The sequence below is a fragment of the Mustela erminea genome, chromosome 21 (assembly GCF_009829155.1).
Source record: "Mustela erminea isolate mMusErm1 chromosome 21, mMusErm1.Pri, whole genome shotgun sequence".
NCBI lineage: Eukaryota > Metazoa > Chordata > Mammalia > Carnivora > Mustelidae > Mustela > Mustela erminea.
In genome coordinates, this window is record NC_045634.1 from 939,621 (window position 1) to 961,879 (window position 22,259).

Consider the following 22,259-nt stretch of genomic DNA (forward strand, 5'->3'; position numbering starts at 1 on the left):
TCTGTTTCTCCAGCTAGAAGTGTGCTCCTTTGAGTCCATATTTTCATCAGTTAGGATCTTGGCCTCTCAAATTAGTAAGCCAAAGTCAGTTTAACAAAGGGACTTTTAACAAAAGTGTGAATAGGGTTTCGAAAAAGGAAAGAAATCATACAATATCCTCCCTTCCGTTCTCTTACCATCTCCCTTACTGCCTTTATTTTTTTGTTACCAGCGCTAGCGCAGACCAGTTACTGGAATCCTTTTGGAGTCAGAACCAGAGAAAACAATATGGACACAGCTGCTGACAGATGAGCACCACCTCACAGGTGTGGCCCACACCCACTGGAAGCCAGAAGGCAAGGGAGCCGTGGTCCGTGAGGGTCAGTCTCCCGGGACACAGAATGGGAGGGGAGGGCAGGAAGGGGGACAGATGGAAAATGTGCTCACATCTTTGCATGCCCAGCAGGTGGCAAAGTGCCTAGCATATAGTTGGTGCCCAGAATTTTCTTTTTGAATTTCAGAATCTTAGATATTGCTCATTGATATATCCTAGAAATATAGGAAACATTTTTTAACTCTGCATAGCATATTGAACAGAGTTTAAACTGTATAGTATCAAAGTTTAGAGTGTTATGTTGTCATAATGAAATTAAATTCCTAAACCAAAACATAAAACTAGTTGGTTTAAGAATGTCATAGTCAAGGTATAGTGTTCCATGATTTTGAAGCTCTAATTCTTCCCTAGGTGGATTCAGTTAAAGATTTTATATGTCCCTTCGTATTAGAAAAATAGATTTTTTTGTTCTACTTTTCTTGCCCAAATACTGAAGCTCCTCTGGCTGTTTAATAATTAAAACACCATGAAACTCAGGCTGATGGCAAATGCTGCAGCTAATGATAAACACACACAAATGTATCAGTTACGCTGCCTTGAAGACACTGGCGCACCTGCCCAGGAGCTCTCCGCAGTGCCTGCTAATGAGCGTTCCAAAACAGGCACTCCCGGCCCTCCAGCTTTCCAAAGTCAGATTCCCTGCTTTTATAAATATGTCTGCTTGGTGATTTTTGCAACATAAAACCCTTTACATCAAGGTCACCTGGGGGGCTCAGTCCCTTAAGCATCTGTCTCTTGATTTCTGCTCACATCATGATCTCGAGGTCCTGAGATCAAACCCGCTTCAGCTCCCTGGTCAGTGGGGAGTCTGCTTGAGGGGCTTTCCCTCTGCCCCTCCCCCCACTCTCTCATTCTCTCTCAAAATAAATATCTCAAAACAAAACAAAAAACCTTGCTTTAAAGGCCACTCAGTACTCACTTCTCTAATTGATCTAGTTAACACCATATGCTAGAACTCCTTGAATATCTCTAATTAATGAAGTGAGGTTGTGGCTCCAATACCAAACTACCATTGACCACTGATTGGCTGGAAATTAACAATGTAATCCCTTAGTCACATAGGGTGGTCGTTCCAGGATTTGTGCTCATTGTCCAGGTGTAATTAATAGTACCCCTTCCTTTCTCAAAAGCACTCTCATTTGGCCAATAAATTATGTTTTCATGCTACTTAAAGCCCCCCACCCCAGTCTAATCTTCAAGATGACAGCCTTCCTCCAGGAGCACCTCTGTAATGCTACAATTGTGATACCTATGCTATCTTTGGGCAGTTCATTGCTGTATTGTGTTAATTTCCTGTGGCTGCTGTAACACATTCCCGCAAACTTGGTGGTTTAACTCAGCAGACACTTACTCCCTCACAGTTCTGGAAGCTACAAGTCCAGAATCAAGGTGCAGGTCTGGATGCACTCTCTGGAAGGCTTGAGGGGAGAATCAGTGCTTTGCCCCTTTCAGCTTCCCCTGGTTCCTTTCTGGACTGCAGCCTCATCACTTCCCTGTTGTCTCTCCTGTCTGCATAGTCTCCCCGTGTCTCCCCCTTAGCAGAGATTTGTCATTAGATCTAGGTTCCACCAGAATAACAAAGGATGATCTCTTTATCTCCAAACTCTTCATTTAATTACATCTGCAAAGACTTTTTTTGGTTTTTAGTTTTTGGTTTTCAAACAAGGTCACATTCATAGGTTTCAGGGATTATGACATGGACAGAAGTTTTTGAGGGCCACCATTCACCCTACCATTCATAATTAAGTTAAGCTTACATTTCCTAACTATACTTTTTTAAAGTAGGGGATTTCTGGGTTCCATTTTCAAAGATCCTGTTGAATTCCTTACACATGACACAATGGTATGTATATCTAAGATGTCCCCATGACAAGTTGAAAGCCAACTGAAGATTGCCTCCCTGGCCCCTGCCCTGAGAAACCTACCTCTATAACCCTTTTCACAGCAGATTAGTCCAACGCATTTAGAGAGTCTATCAGTGGAACTAGATAAGGGCAGTGAGGCACTTGCTTCAGGCACAAAATTCAAGTAGTTTGTGTCTACTACATTATTTATCTTGATGACTGAGGTTTTGGCATCCCAATGAACTAAGTACCCAAGGAGAGTGCCTCACTTGTCTCCCTGTAGAATCCGCATCTTCAGCTACTTTCCTTTGTAAGATTGGCACATAGCCAATGTGTTGGTGGCATTCTCTCATAACGAACCTATACAACCTGCTCTTTCCTCTCCACCCTCACCGTTCCTCAGCTGTCATTAACGGCATCTTCAGTAAATAAAAATATGATACAAATGCTTTGAAGGATTAAGCTTTCCTTTCCTTCTCTGTCACCACCAGCCTGCCCCCGTCTTTTCCTATTCTAGAGCCCAGAGGAAAAAACCGATAGATTTTCTAATTTCCCCTTCCTGGAGTGGCCATCTAACAGTGAAGACCAGATTTTTTTTTTTCTGGATTGAAAAGGTACACTTTAATCAATCAATAAGGAGTTGTTGAGTGTCTTAAGTGTTCCGCCAACCCCAAACACTCAAGATTTCATGTTTCTTTCACTTCTCTTTCTACTGGAAAACATGTATTGATATATTACCGCCATCCTACCTCATTCTGCCAAGTCATAGTCAAAGTTATGAAGATCCCAAGCCACAATTCTGAAAGGCTGGTACCATAGGCATTATCTTCCAAATTAAGTCACATTGGCTTGAGAAGCCTGGCCCCAAAGGCCTTATTATCCCTGAGTCTTTACCTGAAGCCCAATTCTCTAAAATATCTTTTCTGTTAGAATTCCAGCCTATTCTGACTCTTCCCTCCTCCACCTCTGAGAGCTCTTAGGGCTTACGGGATTTTACTGAAAAGAGTCTTAGTCTGAATCTCTGTAGCTAAATCAGAGCCTCCTTTCCACAGAAGGGCATGAGACACGTCCTTCCCAAGCAGGGAGTATGGGAGGTAGATCTAAACAGTCCCCGAGAAGGTGTCTCAGGAGGGACATTCCACTCTTCAGGATTTGCTTAGCTTTAGTTTCAGAACACGATAGAACTCCATGGCTGGTCATTTTTCTGTGCCATTACTTTTTCAGTTTCTGTTTAGACATGATGTCAAGCCAGAACAAGGTAACAAATTGTGTGAAGACAAGTTGAATTTGTTATGGGATGTTTATGTGGTTCCAGATATGAATGCTTAGGAAAGAAAGAGAACACTTTTTTTTTTTTTTTAACCTCGAGCTCAAGTATAAGAGTTTGGTGGCTGTACTGGCTATTCGTTAACAACTCATTAATAGACTGAATCCATGTATTTCAGTTGTCAACTTACTGGTTTGCTTACTGATCTTTAGTCTTAGTATTCTCAAAAGATATAGTTTTAAAATAACTATAAGGGCTCCTGGGTGGATCATTCAGGTAAGCATCTGCTCTAAGCTCAGGTCATGATCCCAGGATCCTCCACTCAAACCCCATGAGGCTCTCTGCTCAGTGGGGGCGTCTTCTTCTCTCTCTCCTTCTGCCCCATCCCCTGCTCCTGCTCTCTCTCTCTCTCAAATAAATAAAATCTTTAAAAAAAATAGTAATAACTATAGGGCACCTGTGTGTCTCAGTGGGTTAAGCCTCTGCCTTCAGCTCGGGTCATGATCTCAGGGTCCTGGGATTGAGCCCCACATTGGGCTCTCTGCTCTCTCCCTCTCTCTTTGCCTGCCTCTATGTCTACTTGTGATGTCTCTCTCTCAGTCAAAATAAATAAATAAAATCTTTTTAAAAAATAATGATAAAACTATAGCCTTAGGAGATTGTAAAGAAAAACAATTTATCCTTTTGTCAAGCTTAAGAAACTTTGCTATAATTCAGTTTACTAAATAAACCACTGGGTTGAGAACAACTATAAAAATCCACACTCACAGTCTTTCAGTTTTTGCATCATTAAACTCACAGGACAGAAGGACAATCAATCAGTCAATAATCTAATGCTTATTAAAAGTATGAGGCAATATACTGTGTTATCTGTTATGGAGAACAGTCTCAGAATCCAAAATCACAGATAATATTAAAAATTATGTATTTATTGGCTTTTACCTGTGATGTTTGCAGATCACTATTTTTTAGTTATATTTTGAAGAAACTAGTATTGAGCACACACCACTCAGTAATAAAGAAAGTAACTTAAGAATCTGTGAGAAAACTAGGGGACACTTCAAATTTGAGACCGAGAAAAAAGAATAAAGAAAGAAATGGAGAAAAGTGAGATTGAATAAGCTAGAAAATATAACTGAGACTAGATCTATTCTAGTCATACCTATAAAATAAAAGGACTGTGGGGTGCCTGCATGGCTCAGTCCACTAAGCATCTGACACTTGGTTTCAGCTCATGTCATGACCCCAAGGTTAAGGGATGGAGCTCCTTGCTGGGCTCCGTGCTCAGCACCGAGTCTACTTGTCCGTCTCCCTCTGCTCTTCTCCCTGCTCAAGTTCTATTTCTCAAATTAAATAAAACCTTAAAAATAAAATAAAATAACAGAATTGTTTCTCGTGTGCAGTGGGGTAACCCATCTATGACTTTATAGCCGTTTTCTATGTTAGAGAGGAAGGGGATAAAGGAGAGCAATAGAAGGGGACGACAAAAGGCATAAAAATGAAGAGCATGAAAGAGGCAAAGGCTACAAGCACTTCCTTGACTCTCTTTGCCTCTCCCCGGTGGCAGCTGTTACACCGAAAGGTGAAGGGGAGCAACCCAGATGGAGCAGACCAAAGAAAGAGCATTCTTGACAATCATAACCCAATGCAATGTCGTTGATACATTTCCCCGTGTTTTTCCTTAAGATCACTTGGCTAAAATAGACCCGGGTCTAAATAAGAGTGGATTGCATAGCTCTTTTAGACTCAGGCTGCGTGTTGTAGGACACCAACTGTTTGGAAAGAAAAATATTTAAGCACCCTTGCTACCATGCACATCTAATACTAGAAGCCGCCCCTTTGCTCTTCCTCAACATCTGTACAGCAGTCGTGAGAACTAACAGTCCCACAGGAGCACAGTCCTCTTGCACCATGGGGCTTTTTCTCCTCCTGCGGCACGTGACTACCAGCCCCCATGGACAGGCATCCACAGCCACAGCCATGGCTCAATTATGGTGATGCCACCTTCGCTTGCTTTTTTAATAGTGTGTGAGTTGTGCTTGCCAGAGCCCTCGAGCTCTTCTTTCTTTGCTCTTTAGAAAAGTTGAAATATCACAAAAGGAATATTTAAAGAAAAGACTGGCTGTCTTCAAAAACCGTAAATACTTAAACTTGTTTAAAAAGTGAGGCAAAACCAATAAAAACACATTGTGGGGCATGCTTGTACTTATTCTTTGAATAACGAGTCAGGGAATTTGATTTGTATTTGAATTCCAAAGGTAAAATTTCCACAGACACTTGCTTTGGCTGTAGGGGTATGTACTGATTTAATCCTGTCACCAGGGCAGATGACCATTAGTTAAATATTGTGGTATCAAACAGGCCAACCGAAAATGAAACCGGACTGCTAATGAGACAGGTTTTGTATATAAATGCATCCAGCCTCAGCAAGAGTCATCTGACGTCAATCTCATGGTCTGTTTGCAAAGGCAAAACCAGAGAGTTGCTCCATAGCACCAAATCACTGAGAAAAAGATGGCTTCGTTTGTCTCAGATGTTTTATACATATTACGTTATACTTTTGAGGTTATACGGAATAAAAGGAAGGAATAAAGGGAATAAAATATCATTTTTCTCAGTGTATATTCTTCACCAAAAATTGAAATTCCTACATTAATCTTTCAGGTTCTTTTGCATATGCAGAGATGAAAATAGAAACTCATTTAAATTACCATGTATAATTATCATGCTGTAACATTATAATTAGAGCAGTGGTTCCCAAAGTGCAGTCTCTATACAAGTAGCATCAGCGTCACCTGGGAACTCGTTAAGAATGCAAATTTTCCGGCTTCCCCAGGACCACTAAATCAGAAACTTTGGAGGTGCGGCTCAGCTATCCGTATGCAACCAGCCCTCTGATTCTGACTCAAGGCAAAGTCTGAGAGAAACATTGTCATTATTTATTACTGCTTACAGAGAAATCATTATAAATTGAGCAAAAGGAAACCACTGAACTGCACATTCTTTTGTCTGGTCTCTCATCTGCTCTTCAGCGAGTTGGATAATTTTGGAACTGTGTTCACATGTATCTAAAGCATAAATCCTAGATTCATTCCACTGGAAAGAGAATTCTGAAATGATAGATCTCCTGCTGTTTGCCATTCAACTTCTGAAGAAACATTAGATCCTGGAAAAACTTTGCTTCTGAGTTGCAAACATTGTAGATTATTCAAAAGGGTGGATGTTACATAGTTTCAGACTCCGGATGATATTTTATTAGAAGAGTAACTTAAACTCCCACAGTAATTAGTGAGTACTCTGATTAAAAAGAAATGTGAAGCAAAACTAAACAAAAATAAACAAGCAACTTTTTTGTTTGGGTATAGATGGATGGAAATATTTGGGATCTGGAAGAAAAGAACAAACAATGTACAATATCATTAGCATGATCAATCCTTTCCCACCCAAGCACTTCCACTCTAAATTCAAGCGGTTTTATTCTGGCATACACCCTTGGCCTGTTTAGAATATATAAAACTACAAAGTAAGGTAAAGATAAGAGTCTCCAGGGGCGCCTGGGTGGCTCAGTTGGTTAAGTGACTGCCTTCAGCTCAGGTCATGATCCTGGAGTCCCAGGATCGAGTTCCGCATCAGGCTCCCAGCTCCATGGGGAGTCTGCTTCTCCCTCTGACCTTCTCCTCATTCATGTTGTCTCTCACTGTCTCTCTCTCAAACAAATAAGTAAAATCTTAAAAAAAAAAAAAGATTAGAGTCTCCAGATAATTCTTTACAACCTGAAAGGGTGACTGTAAATAAATGCTCCTCAGAAAATTATCAGAAGTGTTCACATTCCTCTAAAAGTTATGTCTGAAAAAAAGGAAAACTGAAGGACTGTTTGAGCCTGAGAAAATCAATACATTTAGTTCCTCCAAAAAAAAAACTCCAGTACACTGAGCTTTTAATAAGTGCTAGAAATAAGCTTTATTGCACCTACCTGTGAATGGTGCAATATTAAATGAATTTTGAAACTCTAAAACTCCCAACTACCTATCCGGGGGGATCAGTTTCCCTCTTTACTGGTACCACAGTGCCGGAGAAGGTCTTTGAAATTCCTAGAGCTTCTGTGATCTTTCTCTGCTCGCCTTCCTATACTGCTGTGAGATATGTCTTACGCTTTATTTCAGGCTTCTTTGCTACTTTCTGTGTTTTTCTCTTTCAGTTTGGTATGTGCACAACTTCTGTTGTCTGTTTCCTCTGTTCTTTAGAAGAAGGTTGAACATGCAGTTTTGGGAGGGTTATTAATAGTTTCCAGCAAAATATTCTCATGAGCAAGAAGGAAGAGTAGAAAATTTAAACAGTAGAAAAGAAAGACTTTGTTGAAATGAGAAGTAAGCAAGTAACTACAGCAGCCTCCACAAACAAATCTGTAGCATAAGTGAATCCTTAACTTTGGAGAAATCTTCAAGGGAATATACCCAGAAACTATAGGAAAGCTTCACTGGGTGATTTCCTAGACATTTCTCAATGCCATGACAAAGAGATATCGCATAATAAGTAACCACCATTTTCTAAATAAAAGATATAGTACTTACTCATCATAAGGGGCACCTGGGTGGCTCAGTGGGTTAAGCCTCTGCCTTCAGCTCAGGTCATGGTCTCACAGTCCTGGGATCAAGTCCCGAATTGAGCTCTCTGCTCAGCAGGGAGCCTGCTTTCCCCTCTCTCTCTGCCTGCCTCTCTGCCTACCTGTGATCTCTCTCTCTCTGTGTCAAATAAATAAATAAAATCCTTAAAAAATACTTTATGCAGGGGCACCTGGGTGGCTCAGTGGTTTAGGCCTCTGCCTTCAGCTCAGGTCATGATCCCAGGGTCTTGGAATGGAGCCCCATGTCAGGCTCCCTGCTCAGTGGGAAGCCTGCTGCTCCCTCTCCCTCTGCTCCTCACTACCCCCCCCCCCACTATAGCTTGCTCTTGCTCTCTCTCAAATAAATAAATAAAACATTTTTTTTAAATCCACAATATACCACAGCACTTGCAGGATTTTTTTTTTTAAGATTTTATTTATTTGAGACAAGGAGAGACAGAGATGACAGAGATAGCAAGAGAGAGTATGAGCCGGGAAGAGAGGGAGAAGCAGGCTCCCTGTTGATCAGGGAGTCCGATATGGTGCTTGATCCCAAGACCCTGGGATCATGATCTGAGCTAAAGGCAGCCACTTAACTGACTGAGCCAGGTTCCCCAAACAAATAATAACTTAAAATAAAAACAAAAACAAAACAACAACAACAAAAAAAAAAAACCTTGACTCATTGACCCTCCATTAGAATGGCCTGTGCTGCCATATCTTCCACTGAGACATCAGACTCAGAGGTACATGGACTCACCACAGCACCATGTAGAGCAAACTGTCATTTTTACTTAATCCAAGGAACCCAGATGCAAGAACTATCTTAAGTTTTCACATATTTCATAAAGACCCTCTTTGGTTCTGATTCACCATTTCAATTAGCCAGTATATGACAAAGAGAATAACCAAGGCCTTTGTCAACAAAGGTAACTTCCTTCCTTTCTTAGGGTGAGACAGAAGAAAAACAAAAAGATCAACTTTGGGATTTAAGTGTTAAATATTTTTGAAACATTCTAATTTCTGTAATACTGTAAGGAAGAATAGAAAATGGAACCCAAGACTAATCTATGCCTTAAAGTGTCACTGGACAGAACATGGTAGGAGCCATTGCCAAGCCCACCTCCTCAGCCTCAGTTAATATCAATGCCAGGACTGAACCATGGGGGACATTTAATGGTGAGATTAGATAGGGAGAAGAGAGCTGCTTCACAAACCCAGGGGAGGAGTGTCAGAAGGGAGAGTTGTGCTGAGGTCCAATTACATGACAACTCAGAAGGACACTGGATATGAAACCAGGGATGACTTTCGCTGTGACAAGTTTGATTGAGTCAAGAGAATGGAAACCAAGTTGAAAAGTACTTGTGAGATGAGAAAGTAGTGATTGTAGAAAACTCTGTGAAGAAGTTGGCAATGAGGGGCATCTGGGTGGCTCAGTTGGGTAAGCACCTGCTTTCATCTCAGGTCATGATCCTGGAGTACTGGGACTGAGTCCTGCATCAGGCTCCCTGCTCAGTGGGAAGTCTGCTTCTCCCTCTCCCCTCACCTCACTTGTGCTTTTACTCTCTCTCACTTCTCTCTCACTCTCACTGTCTCTCTCTCTGGAAGAAGGAGGGGGAGGAGGAGGAGGAGGAGGAGGCAATGAAACCAAGCAGAGGAAAGGGGGGATAACTGGTAGGAGTGTGTGACCTTAGAGAAGGGTTTTGTGCAAGGTTGAGACTCATACACATTTATAGGCAGGGAGAAAGAAAATCTAGAAGAGAGAGTAGAAAAATTAGAAATTAAATCCCAGGAAAGGAGGGGAAAAGAGAAAGGTCATTAGCAAAGATGAAAAGAATTGGCTTTGGAAGGAAATGAAGGCTTTCTTTTCCTCTAAGATAGGCGGGAGAATAAGATGCGTAAACATATGGTTACATTGGAAGCAGACAAGAGGGAAACTAAGGCATGAAGGTCCTTCATGGCTTCTTTTCTGAATAAGCTAGGAAGCCATCTCTCTCTAAGAGCAAGCATGGCTATTGGCGATGAAATAGAAATAAAGTGAGTTTACATAGAGATGTTATGGACACTGCCCCCCCCACCCTGCCTCGGCCCTGGAGCAAAGCTTAAAGAAGAAAGAAAAAGCTTATGTATGTAAGCTTCTTTCTCCCCTCATTATATCTCCTCGTAAAATGGCACTTTAAAAGAAAGAAAAAAAGAGCTATTCAGGCCGGGGAAGAAATAATGTTAATTGGCACCACTTTTGCCTGAAAGAGAAACCACAGCTAATTGAGACCATCTGAACATGGACATGGTCATCTCAGTTTCAGAGGGGACTAAAAGTAACATCAGTCCAAAGCAAGGTGAATGTTTATCTTCACTCTTGGACTCTTCCAGTCCAAAGTGTTGAGAAACCTTGTCATAACCTTACTTCGGGTGTCAATGTCAATGGCAGCTTGCTAGGCAGGCTCCTGCCCCGAGTGCTGCATTTAAATCCCCTTCAAGGCTCTAATTTCCAGTTTCTGCCAAGGAAAAAGGAAGACGATGCCAAACTACATTGAAAGCCAAATGAAACAAACACGTCTCAGGTAACATACACTGCTTTCTGGCTGCTTCCTACAAAGCTCAGAAAACAGGAAGTGCTAAACTAGGGTTTTAGTAGAAATGGGACATTATTCAGGTTACCACGTAGACACTGACCCAATATGTATACAATCCTTTATAAAATATTATACCTAAAATGTGTGCTATCCCAAAAGGTTTGAGTATACACATGTTATCACAGAACACTAATTATGTTTCCAAAAGGGAAGCCAAGCTGCCCCAGGTGAAAAGTGACGAGGTCTGGATACGCAGGTGAGCGATACCGATTTTACAGCCAAGAAGTAGTACACTTAGTTACAATCCGGACAATTATTCTTTTCTAGAAAATAGAGTGGGCGAGGGGAGAATATTTATTAACTTTTGCATAAGTACATAACCTGATACAGAGCAAGATTTAAAGAAACTCAAACATCCAGGTATATTTGGGTACTCTGAACTAGAATTCAAGTTTAGTTCTGACTTTAAGAAGGACTCACTGAGCCTTTTCTTAAGATCAGAAATTGCCCAAGACATGGGCAATTGTCTGTTATGTATATTACATATATGCAACAATCTTGCTGGACAAGAAAGCTTATTGCTCTATCAGCCCTCTAATTGTTCTTTATTCTAATTAGTAGAACTTTATCTGTATCGAAGTCTTAATTATTCAAGGACTCTAAAATCCCTGAATCTTCTTTTCTAGGAGAAAGTTACTTTTCCCCGCTCTGCTTGAAAACCCTGAGTGTTCTCTTCCTTATGTCTAGCAGAACAAAGTAGGGAACAAGAACAAAACCCATAACATACACTACATTTTCCTTTGTCTTTCCTTTGTTTTATCATAAAAGAGTTGCCCTGGCAACTAAGTTACTAACCTCCTAGGAATGCATTCCTTCTTTATTTTCAAATTTATGCTGCATCAAATATTTCTTTGCTTAACCTTGAGACTCTTACTCCTAAGAGACTTCTTTTTTCTTTTCCAGTTTTATGGAGATAACAATTGATATACAATACTGTAGAACTTTAAGGCATACAGCATTATAATTTGACTGACATAGATCATGAAATGATTAAGAGACTTCTTAAATGGGCCAAGCTTTTTTCCTGAAAATTTTAAGATCAAACAATATCCAAAAAATGTTTTTAGCTCAGCTATCCAATGACTTCTTAAATTATATTTTTGGAAAAAATAATTTAAGCTACTTTGTTATCCATTCCATTATTTTCCCTGCATTAGATTTGTTGACTATGCCCATTTTCACACATGAGTACATTAAAACAATTTTATTCTTCTCAAAATGCATTTATTTGAGATAAATTTCTTATTTCCAATCATTATTTCAAGTCCCTACCTCATAAGTTATTTGTGAAAACTAGGATTCATATAAATTAATTACATGTAACATAAAGCCCTTAAAGAAGTGACCATAAGTAAACAAGCACTAAAAAAATGTTAACTGCTCTTACTATCATTTCAAGAGTGATTAAGAAAATATTGATTATCTGTTGTGATGGTTGGTCTGTATTTTCTGCCTAAGAAATCTATGAGTGTGTGTGTGTGCGTGTGTGTGTGTGTATGTGTGTGTGCTTCCTGAGAAGTCATTTGAAAGTTAAAAATGTACTCCTGTTTAAAACTGAACAGGGATGATCCCAGGGTCCCAGGATGGAGCACCACATCGGGGTCCCTGCTCGGCAGGGAGCCTGCTTCTTCCTCTCTTCCCCATTCCTGCTTGCTTGTCTCTCTCACTCGTGCTCTCTGTCATTATCTTTGTCTGTCTCTCAAATAAATAAATAAAATCTTAAAAAAAAAAACAAAACTGAGGAGGGATTGTGGTGACCTAAAATCTCCTTATCAAAACTTCAGACGTATGTATGTATATGGGATAGAACAAACCTCAAGGCTAAACACGAGACATAAACTGTACAGGGACTTCATGTTTATGAGTGTCTCCTAAACAGATTTCTCAAACTCTAGATTATCAGTTTCTGCTGATACTTCATCCAACAAAATATTGTTGAGATCATATTATTCATGAACTCGCCTCCAGTAAAACTGTGTGAGTCACAGTCTGCTTTCTTGGTAATAGTTGCAAAATGCAACATTTTATAAAAATTGTAAAATACTGTAACATTTTACCACACCGTGCTGATTATACAGTCTTGAGATTCAGGTCTTGGAAATGAAAGCTTTCATCAGTGGGGATGGCATGGTATAGAGTAAGTGTACATTTCAGTCAAACTATGGGCCAACTCCAGGAGCACACTGTGAAGAAACCAAGCAGCTTCAGAAGCCCAGGCCAGGCCTATGGTCTGTCACTCTAATAGTGGGGATTTTTTCCCCCGTGAGGGTCTACTCAGTACATGCCAAGTGTTTGAAAAGAAACCAACTAAAGACTTCATGTAAATTTTAAAAGATTCAGTTCTTGAGAGAAAAATATGAAATAACCCTCTGCAAATTAACAACACATGATGCAGAACCTTCCTTAAAAACAAAAAATAAAATATATTTAGAAAGTCACAAACCATTGCAATATCTAGATTTTTTTCCTGCCCCAAGACCTCCAAGACTATTTGCTGACTTGGGATGATATGAAATTCACTGAGAAAGCATGTTGTTGATGGATATTTATTGACATGTAAAATGTTCATATTTTGGATGTACAATGTAATCCATACTTACTTATTTATTTATAAATAACTATAGAAAAATGTCTAGACGTTTCTGTGTCAAAGTATTAATACTGGTTACCTCTGGGTGGAAAGCAGACAATGTTTATTCATCCTCTATAATGTGCAAGCACTTGTCATGTCATTTATCCTTGTAATAACTCTGTGCGATACAGGAAGCCTACAGAGGGACCAGTGCAGGGGAGCAAGCACACTGTTTTACACAATTGGCTTTAGTAAATTATAGCTATTCTTTATTATTGTCTTATGATTATTTTAATATTGTTTATGATTTAGAGATTATCTTTGTTTTACGAATAAGAAGCATAGGGGAAATAGCTCAAAAGGTCCACAGAGTCAGACTGCCCTGGTCTGAATCTTTGCTGGGTGGGCAGGTCATTTAATCTCTGACATTCAGCTTCTTCGCTCATTAAATGATCACAACGATAGTAAGTATAGTTACTTCATAGGGTAGTTGTGAGGATTAATAAAGTAATCCACAAAAGGTGCTTAAAATAGTACTGTCTGGAATAGAGCAGGCACTCAATAAATGCTGACTTTTATTCTTGCTTAATTAATCTTCATAATGAATCCAGGAGGGGATATAATGATTTCAGCTTTACAGATGAGAAGATTGACGCTCAGGCAGGTTGAACAGCGGAATGATGACTACTGAGGTTAAGGACATCTGAAAATATGAGGCACTGAATGGGAGTCCGGGAGTGAGGCAAAGGACTTGGCAGTTGAGTTATAAAAAGACATTAAGAGGCACCGGGGAGAGTTTTTGCCAGTTTCCTTCCTACCCAGGTCTGTGGTGAATAATGCATACCCGTATGCATATTTATACCTGCTGTAGGTCCTGGGGGTCCTTTCTAAAGATCACAGAGGAGCAATAGGATTGAGGAAAGGGTGTGGCCTTGGGATTGAATCCTGGCTCCCCCACGACTAGTCAAGTGACCCTACAGTCTCTACCTCTCTCTGAGCCAAAGTTTCCTTACCTGACAAAAAGGGGCTATAATATCCACCTCATGAAGTCAGTAAAAATTAAATAAAATAAAAATAGCTATCTCATAATGAGTGCCAGGTGTGCAAGAAGCACTATGCAAGTTCCTTTACACAAATTCCACTGTAGACTCTCAAAAAATGCCGGTTTCCTTCTCTTCCTCCTTCCCTTTCCCAGGTGAATGACACATATCACATAAATAATGGCTCTTGCCTTCCTAATACTAATCAAGGAGAGATTTTTTTCATTCACTTTGTTTTTTTGTTTGTCGAGTGCAGCAGGGTAATGTGATCTGACTTGGGCTTCAACATGGTTATTCTGGCTGTTGTGTTGCAAACAGACAGGGAGGGGCCATGTGATAAGCAGAGAGAGCACCTACCACAATCGTCCAGGTGGGAAACTACAGAGGCTGGAACCAAATGGTCAGGTTCAGAATATTTCTGATGGCAGAGCTGACTAAACTTCCTGAAGGGTTGAATGTATGGTGTGAGAGAAAAAGCACTCAAGAGTGACCTTGAAGTTCCGGGAAAGATGAAGATGTCATTAGTGGAGAAAGTTTCAGACAAAGATGTAGGGATAGAGTTTGGGACATGTCAAGTGTGACAAGGCCGTTAGACATCTCTGCTGACTCTGAACTGTGTCAATTTAGCTAATTTCTCCAGTTTCTTTCCTTGTATGGTTCTGGGTTTACTGTGCCACAAGCTTTCCTTTCTGTGTGCATGGAACAAGGGAGTCAGAATAGAAGGTTTCTTAAGATAACTTTTAATCCACAACATAATATTTTAGCTAGAGTATGCATACCCGCAGTATTGGAAAGAGAGTTTGTCCGATTTGCTACAGAACCTTTAGTCCACCGTGGCCATGGCCAGCACCCACAGCGCATCAACTCAGAGTCTTGATTCCTTCGTGATTCCTTCCTTTCAAGCTGCCCATTCTGCTTTTAAGTCAGCACCGACTTTACTTTAAGCTCCCAATTTCTCTCTTTGCCTTGATCATCAGAACCACATCCCTCCCTTCCTGTGATCCAAGTCTTCTAGTATTCTGATTTTCCACTGGAGTCTTCAAAACCCCTAAGGGCTTCTCTAACTTGGTCTGGCAATTTAATTTCCTCCTTTTCAAAGAAAAAGAGCATCCAGAGAAGAGACACAGAGGCCTCCATTCCTTCCCTCATCTCAGGGAAGAGAAAGAAATTCCCAGGACAGAGACGGGGTAGGGGGAGGTGCGGGGGGCGAAGAATCCCATCTCGTCACTGCAGGAATTCTTTCTGGAAAACTGGTCTTTTCAATCCACACCTTCAAAAACTATCTCAAACCTTGACTCCCCTCCTCCAACTCTTGTCCTTGAAAGTTCACTCCTATGCATCTATCTGAGATTATGGAGTTAGGCTGAAATTGTCTGCATTCACAGTTTTCTAACACACTGTTACTTAATCATTTGTATGAATGACACTGCTGGTCATATTTCTTCTTTTTAGAAGAAGTGCCACGTGAGCGGCATGCTTTGTAATCTTTTTTTCCTAATTATTTATAAACTATGCATTTTGTGTAGCCACCAGTTGTCCTTAAAGGGAAGACTGACACTTCCTGTGTTGGGCAACAGCTCGGCATGGCAATTGGTTATCTGGTTAACAAGTTTCTCTTTGACATTTAACGAACTGCAATCATTTCACAGATCAGTATTTGCTTCTTGAGGGCAAAGGACCATATGAAGGCCAGCCTAGTGGGTCTCATTACAAAAATAAAGGCAATTTCTATGGATAAATGGAAAGTAAAAATTTGTCTTTCCTCTGTTTTTTAAAGTTTAAATGTCTGGCTTTTCTGTGGAAATACATATCTTATTCTAATATTTTTGCTGTTATAGTTTTATTTATAACTTCTTTGTCATCAATTCAATGCTTTGGTTATGATTTTACCTCTTCAACACCTAAGATATTATTAAATACAGGACAGAAAGCAAGGTTTTTTAAACACACGGAACTAGATCTAAAATCAAGATATAACTTGAGTTTTCCAATAAAATTATCCTTCAGTTTTTGTTCACGAAAACTCTATCTAATCAGTCAGTATTTCAAAGCATACTGAAATAAAAGCATGATTCACAGGTCATCAACCTGCCTGGAGCCTCAAACACCCAGCCACTGGCCATCTGATTTGATAGAGCAGATTCTGATGGTAAAACTAAGAATCTAAAAACAAAAAACAAAAAACAAACAAACAAAAAAAAACCCTAAGAATCTTTTTCTGTCTCCTTCCTTCCAAGGAAAGCATAGTGCAAAGTAGCCTTGCAAAATACCTCAAATCACCTCATCCCAATGAAAGAATTCCTATTCTTATACACTCCTGGTTGTAAAAAGGACAGCATTTTTTTAAGGACCCAACGTTTGCTCCTAAAACATATTCTTACTCGTTGTGTTTTGCTCCGCATGAAAATTTCCGTGCTAGTCAGTGACTTACCAGGCTTGCATCTGGTTAGGTCCTTGGAGAGGTTCCTCTTTGCTCTGAGGTTGTGTCAGAAACCTAAAGTATAAAATGCGTTCAGTGAAGCTGCCTGGCGTGAGTGACTTCACTTATTCCAGTGGATTCCACAACAGATTAAAAATCTCAGTCCTTCTCTCTGTAAAATCTGAAAAATATTTTCTTCCTCATTCTCCTTCTCTTCTACACTTCAGGCCACGATGAAAACCACCACACAATCTTGGCTTACTTGTCAAGGAAAAGGTGTAAAATGTACACGTACCAAGCAAATTAGGAATCAATTACAAAAGAATTTAAACGTTTCTTCAAATAGATGGAGCTACCCCATTAGCTCTTTGCTTGTATATATTTGTCAAAAGAATAGGCTTTTTCAATGCTGGAATGAGGTAAGTGCAGCAAGAGACACTTCTGCTAGCTGTGAGAGAGAAAGAGAGAGAGATTCTAAAACAATCCAAGGGTAATCAGATCCTTTGGCTCTGACAATTAAGCCAAAGTACGCTACAGGAAGTGCACTGGTTAGCTAAAGTTAGAGAAACAGTGGCCTCTTATGGAGCCCCAGATGTCACACTGATTATATACAGTGTGATAACTTGTCATTTATTTTGACAGTCATTCAAATAAAACTACAGGGTGACAGGACGACAATAGAAAAGCCATCTCAGGCCTAATTATTTTATTTTTGCAAGTAAGGCCATAAAGTTCCTGTTCTGCTACCCATCCCCTTCCTTCCCAGCAGTGTTTAATTGCCTCCCATGAGACATTTTTAAAGGAGCAAATATACTCTCCTGAGGTCTAACTTTTAAAAAATTACCATTGACATGCGAATTTTTGTTTTCTTAAGGTTTCTGGCATCATCTACGGTGATATCATAAGCAAACAGTCTTACAGTATTTAACTTGACAACCTATATAGACAAATATCATACAACTGGGGAAAAATGTCCAACTCTGCATGAAGCAGTTTTGTCCACTTTGGCAGCATAAAATGCAGGCAAAATTCACAAACACTGGGAGATGGCAAGTGGTAGTGGGAAAGTTGTTCCACTGTTTGCTACGCTTGTTTCTTTTCTTTTATGCCGTTTTTACAAATGTGAGCACGTGAGCACAGCCAAGAAAATTAGCATAGCTGAGTCTACCCGAAGTCTAGTAAGAAGCTGATCCTAAAGAAAAACCAGACAGACAGGTTGTACCCTGAATCTTTTCAGATTTGGCGTTTTGGGGGTTCAGGGACCTTTGTATTTAGAGAACTCTGACCTCTTCCTGCAGACCTTAGTGTGCTTTGCCTCTTACGTGGCAGAGAGACATCCAGAACAGACAGCGATGGGAAACACAGCAAGGCCAATAGAAACGTAGGAAGGAGAAAAAACTATTTGAGAAGAGTTCCCTGATCTAGCATATATTTAGTGAAAACAATACCACAAAGGTAAATGTGAAGTAAATTCCTAGATAAACCGAAGGACGGCTCCAAGTGTCAGGAGCTTACCTGCCAGAAATTTCTCTGCCTACCACAGATAATTCCATGGGTTGACTGAAGCGATAGTACCAGGTCATGTGAAATAACCTGGTAACATTTCATATTGCTTCAGATAAGTAGCCCTGTCCTGTCATGTTATCTGTTTACTGAACATGAAGCTAGGAACTCTCACGGATTCCTACCAATATCAAGATTCTAAGAATTATTCTACTGGTCTTCAATTATGTTCCTCGAGGGCACATTTGTGGTCTTATTTCCTAGAAATATTTTGTTTAGTTATACAAATGCGTATTAAAAACTCTTAACACGTGTTCTATAACGCACAAGACAGTCAATTTCCACTTGTGTCTGAATGCACAGTCAATAAAAACATTTTGCAGTCCTAGTGGAAAACCAAGAGGAGTCCTGGCCAAGGTCTCCTTCAGGTTGGCAAACATAATGAAATACTTTGCATGATGAAGCATTGTTTGCAATTGTGAAATAACTTGTTCTTTTCTACTTCTGGAGCTGGTTTTGTATTTATCTGAGCTGTAAGCATTTTCCAAAAATCAAACTACCTTACAGAGAGAGATTCTGATATTCTTTCTTTAAAGGCACACATCTTTGCTCTGTGAGCGGAGTACTAGAATCTTTTTCAGCTCTATTTCCAGTTTCCCATGAAGGTCACGTCTCTATCTCTGGCCCTCCTTCAAAGCTATTCCACTCCACTGATATTTTCCAAGTCTGATAGAGAAGGATGTACCTATTCTATACATAGATAGATAGATAGATAGATAGAGATTTTATTTATTTATTTGTCAGAGAGAGAGATCAAGAGATCAAGCACAAGCAGGGAGAACAGCAGGCAGAGGCAGAAGCAGGCACCCTGCTGAGCAAGGAGACGGATATGGGACTGGATCCCAGGACCTTGGGATCATGACTAATCGTCTGCTAAAAGCAGACGATTAACCCACTGAACCAGCCAGGTGTCCCTATATTTTATTTTTAAACAGAAGGGACACAACACATTTAAAGATTTTAAGCAGTAGTGGCAGATCTCATTTTTTTCTTTTTTCCTAAATATTTTTTCTTATTAGAAAAGAAAAAGCTTCATTATACAAAATTTGGAAATTTCAGAAAAGTACAAAGTACAAAAGTGATTATACAAATCAGCCACATTACCATTAGCCAAATATAATCACTCTTAATGTTTCCTTTCAGTCCTTTTTTCTATTAAATACTTACTTTTTTTTAAAGATTTTATTTATTTATTTGACAGACAGAGATCACAAGTAGGCAAAGAGGCAGGCAGAGAAAGAGGACGAAGCAGACTCCCCGCTGAGCAGAGAGCCTGATGCGGGGCTCAGGACACTGGGATCATGACCTGAGCCGAAGGCAGAGGCTTTAACCCACTGAGCCACCCAGGCGCCCCAAATACTTATTTTTTAATAATATTCAGATAGTATTGTGTTCTGTTTTCTCTACCTACCTTTATATTTGAAATAGTTTTATCCTCATGTTGGACAAATGTGATTTTAATTTCCACATAACCGTCATAGTTTATTTACTTCTTCCTCCATTGTAGAACATGTAAATACTTCCCAATTTTTCATTATTTTCAGTAATATTATTGAGAGTATCTTTCTCGACATTTAAGAATTGCCTCTCATCATTAAAGCAGCTGATTAATCCAATAGTTCTACACACACATAAGTTTCAGTCACCTGTGAGGTAGGGGTTGCTGTCACCTTTGGCCGTCACATTGTCTTTAGATAGATCCTGTGACTTGTCTGAGGCCACGAAACTAGTTATTTGAAATTTGGAATTCTTCCATTTTTTTCACTTTCTCCATCTCTCATGTTCAACAAGCACTATGTCATCTTTTTGAACTCTCTTTTTAACCCCTTTATTTTCATTTTACACGAACTCTTTCTACCCCATTCCAGGCCCTTCCTTGTAGCCACACCACGAAGCCCCCCAAATGGCCTTCCCACCTCTGGGACCTCCTCGTTTTAATCCTCCCTGTACACCCGCACACTGTTATATGGATCTTCCCTTATGCCACGATCCAGCTCACTGACTTCTAGGGAAACCCTACATATAACATAAACTCCTGGCCTGGCTCTCAAAGCACCATTTTCTTAAAGCCCCATCAATCTGACTTCACCCACTCCCCTCTGTTTTTTTCACTATCGCCTTCTTGGCTTCTTGTCTTCTCCTTACAGTATTTATCCCATTCAAAATACTCTCATTTCCTTTCCATTTCTTCAAATTTTATTCAATCCTCCAATGCCCAGTTCAAGTCTCATTTACTCCATGAAATAACACAAGCTTCCCATTGGATTTGACGAACTTGCCCTCCCACTGGATTTTAGGTTGGCCAACTTGCGTTCAAAACTCTGCTTTGCTGCTTTTGCTGGGAGAATTGGGAAATATAATTAACTCCTATGAGCCTATTTCTACATATGGAAATGTGAACAATTATACTACTATCCGCCTTCTATCAACCTCCCAGGATCCTAAGAAAGATTGAATGTGTGTTACAAAGATTTGGTAAGCTGCTGAGTGTTATACAGATAAGAGAAGGTATTGTGCATACTTTAAAACTGTTCAGTATCCAACTCTCTAACCCATAATATAGCACTGAATTATATTCTGTCCTATAATACTCTCTCATTGTTTAATTTTGTTAATCATTTCTTCCTCAGCTTGGCCATAAAGTCTCTGAATGAATACAATATATTACTTCTATAATCCCCATAGCCTAAAACTGCATGTTGTCTTAATGACTGCTAGTCTAACATACATGGGTTATAGCTGGTCATGTCTGGCTATGGGTCACTTCAGGATTTAGATATAAATTAAAGAGCCCCAGCTTTCTGTAAGTCTTCTGGAGTAGGATAGTCTTATACTTTGGGGAGTTCTAGAAGACTGGGAGCAAGGTTAGCATACACCTTTGTGAAGTCTATGAAAATGTACTCTTAATTTGGACCCTGCCTTTCACAGATATTCACCAAATTTTTGCAGCAACTTTTAAGTAAATGTAAAATACACAGTCTGAAATCAGAGAGCAGAAACAAGTATGTACTATAGACATCCAGGAACAATAGCTAGACCCTCGGACATCTTTAACAGAAATCTTGGTACATTATTAAAGATGGTCTGCTGATGATCTGCTATGAACGAATGATGTCCTCACATGGTACCTGAATATCAACAGGTCCAGAAGTGAACTCATTGTTTCCATGGCCATCACCCAACTCACCTGCTCTCCTTCTTTCCCATTCTATTTAAAGGCAACATGAAATACCAAAATAAAAACCGTTGCTCAAATCTTTTTTTCCTCACCTCCCACTGTCCCACACCATTGTAAAAAATTCTCTCAAATCTTTTCTGCAACCTCTCTTTCAGTCTTCAGTTGAGCCCTTATCATCTCTTGCCTAAATCATTTTAACAGCCATCTAAATAAACTTCGAATAATTTGCCTAGTTTCCAGCTCTTCCTTGTCCAATCTGTCCTTTTATACTGTCACCATTTTGGTCACATCTTTAACATCTTTGTTGGACATTTTTCCTAGATTGCCTTCTAGAGCTTCTACTACAAAAACTTTCTCACCCTTCTGTTTCCCTGGAATTTTCCAGTTCCTCCTTTGCCTCACGCCATACCTTGCACGTCTATGGTTGTACTTACCACACTTTCTTATGCTTGTCTCCCTGGAGTAAATGGTAAACTTCTGGAAGCTGAGCTATCTCATTCATTCCTGCACTACAGTGCCCTGAACAGTGCCAGGCACATGGTAAGTGCCCATAAAATTTTGCTGAAAAAAAAGTTTCCAAGACTAAGTACCTCTCCCAGATCCTCTTTTTATATTAGTACAGCCAGTCCCAAAATAAAACTTGTGCTGTGTAAGGTTTCTTTAAAAAGCACACCCTGCATCTTAACAGGAAGTTACAGATTAATAAACAGCTGACTGAACAAACGAAATAGCATCCAGTGAATCACCAGTGGACTGTCAGTTGC

The 22,259-nt window shown here is 39.9% G+C and overlaps 1 protein-coding gene across 1 annotated transcript in view; it reads right to left on the reverse strand.

Annotated features, from left to right (window-relative positions):
* The window catches only part of PSD3 (pleckstrin and Sec7 domain containing 3), a 727,165-nt gene extending 705,124 nt beyond the window's left edge, over window positions 1-22,041 (reverse strand). The window contains exons 1-2 of the mRNA XM_032329159.1: window positions 21,930-22,041; window positions 16,767-16,829 (exon numbers count right to left, since the gene is read on the reverse strand). The gene's annotated coding sequence lies outside the window, so the exon portion shown is untranslated. The remainder of the gene's footprint in view (window positions 1-16,766; window positions 16,830-21,929) is intronic.
* Window positions 22,042-22,259: the final 218 nt, after the last annotated feature.